The sequence below is a fragment of the Sinocyclocheilus rhinocerous genome, unplaced genomic scaffold (assembly GCF_001515625.1).
Source record: "Sinocyclocheilus rhinocerous isolate Xijiao unplaced genomic scaffold, SAMN03320098_v1.1 scaffold836, whole genome shotgun sequence".
Classification (NCBI taxonomy): Eukaryota; Metazoa; Chordata; class Actinopteri; order Cypriniformes; family Cyprinidae; genus Sinocyclocheilus; species Sinocyclocheilus rhinocerous.
In genome coordinates this window covers 513483-515463 of record NW_015648109.1, presented here as the reverse complement: position 1 = coordinate 515463, position 1981 = coordinate 513483, and the positions used below count along the sequence as shown (strand labels likewise).

At 33.1% G+C, this 1981-nt stretch overlaps 1 protein-coding gene across 1 annotated transcript in view; it reads left to right on the top strand.

The window, feature by feature from the left end:
• Positions 1–1981, top strand: part of tsc2 (TSC complex subunit 2) — a 47784-nt gene that overhangs the window by 13509 nt on the left and 32294 nt on the right. The gene's annotated exons all lie outside the window — the stretch shown is intronic.

The following is a 1981-nucleotide window of genomic DNA, read 5'->3' as shown; positions in this document are numbered from 1 at the left end:
CACACACTCTCTCACACACACACACACTCTCACACACACACACACACACACTCACGCAGGGCCGGATCATTGTTTGTCTCATGTTAGGTTTTGCCGTGGGAAGGACTCAAAACATGATTGTCATTCAGGCGCCTCATTGGTTCATTTTTTTTAGTTGTTGATGGCAGTGTCATGATTTCTGGCTTTATCTGTCTGATTATGTCAGAACATCAGCTGAGTTTTCACATCCACTCACGGATGCTAGTTTGACTGTGGGACGTCTCTTTTGCTTTCCTCATCTTATCGGTCTCATTTATTTCTCTGTGTTTCTCTCTTTCTCTCATCATTTCAGTCTCAGTCTCAGTGGTGATTGTTTCTCACAGGCACACGGTCACATCGAAAGCATTAACACGTTCATTTATGGAAGACTGTTTCTTCAACTAAGGACAATTTATGTCCCAGTGATTGATTTTTATTCAGACTAATAGATTTCGACTTTTCTCTTTTTTGCTATATGAAAGTCACATTATAACTGGAGATTTTTTTTTAGCAAGACTTAGTTTTGATACTTTTCAAATGCCTTTTATGGTTTTATGTTTTTAATTTTAAAATGAAAAAAAAAAAAAATTATTAAAAAGGATTATTGCACGTTTCAAACTTTGAAGATATTTTAATATTTATTTTGTGTGTGTATTTGTGTGTATTTATTGATTTTGGGAAAGCTATGGATTTTGCAAATTGCAGTATATTTATAAATATATTTTTTTATATTTTAAAACATTTTTTTGTGCATTTTCGATAAAACTGTCATTTTGACGGTCTAAAAATGTTAAGGATGCGTAAAATGCTTGCTATATTTTTTGGTCTTTTCTTGGTTTTATTCCAAAATATATATGTAAAAAAACGGCTAATTTCCACCACAGAATTATGATTTGAGATGTGATGAAATGACGCTGTGGTGGAAATTTTTGTGAGGGTTCATGAAAGCAGTGTGTTTATCAACTGTTAAACATTAGAATTATTAGTGGACAAATTAAATTAACGAGTATAAAACGTGTGTTTTAATGAAGTTTAATTTCGAAAAGGACTAAAAATTCCCATAGTTGAAGAAACACCTGAATTCAAACAGTACACACATCTCTAAAAACTTGTGTTGATATTTAATAATGAGCCAGTGTCCCATCCTGTAATATTTGAAATAACTAGTCATATGATGTTTAACAAAGGGACCAAAAAACTAGAGGAAACAGTCCTGCCTACTAACATCTGGATTTGAACTGAAGCAAGTCTTTTCTTTCCTATTCCTTATTAGTTCCCCTTTATTTCTTACAATAAGCATTCTTTTCTATTTCATTAATTCTCTGTTTTCACTTTTCTTGATTTCACTTTTTGCATTTGGTGTGAAATTGGCCACTGTCCCATAAATCAGTTTACTTTACTTGAAATTTCCATGGTAACAACTTACTAAACCATTTAAACCAGCACACCTGGTGCAATTATTGTAACACCAAGGATGTTTTTCCAGGCATATCACTAATACAGTCCATGATCAACAAAGCCATCTAATCTCATTGTCCTAAAACTGGTTTCAGGTTCATTTTCTGTGGAAACCATCAGTGTTCTTTTGTAAGTCTGGAGTTGGAGCTTTGAATGAAAAGCCTGAAAAAGAGAAAGATCAACCATTTACATGCACAAGAATATTCAGATGTTAATGAAAATGTAGTCATACAAATCAAATTTAGGTAACACTTTATTTCGATAGTCCACTTTAGACATTCTACTAACAGTAAGTAACTTTGCAACTGCATGTCAACTAGCAGTCATTAGAGTATTAGTAAACTGTCTGCTAAATATCTTCTAACACTTTATTTTGATGGGTCCACAACATACAACATACTGACTATGAGACACTTTGCAAGTATATGTCAACTTATTCTACTAACCCTAAAACTAACCTAACAGTCTACTCTGACAGTTAGTAGACATGTAGTTGCAAATTAAT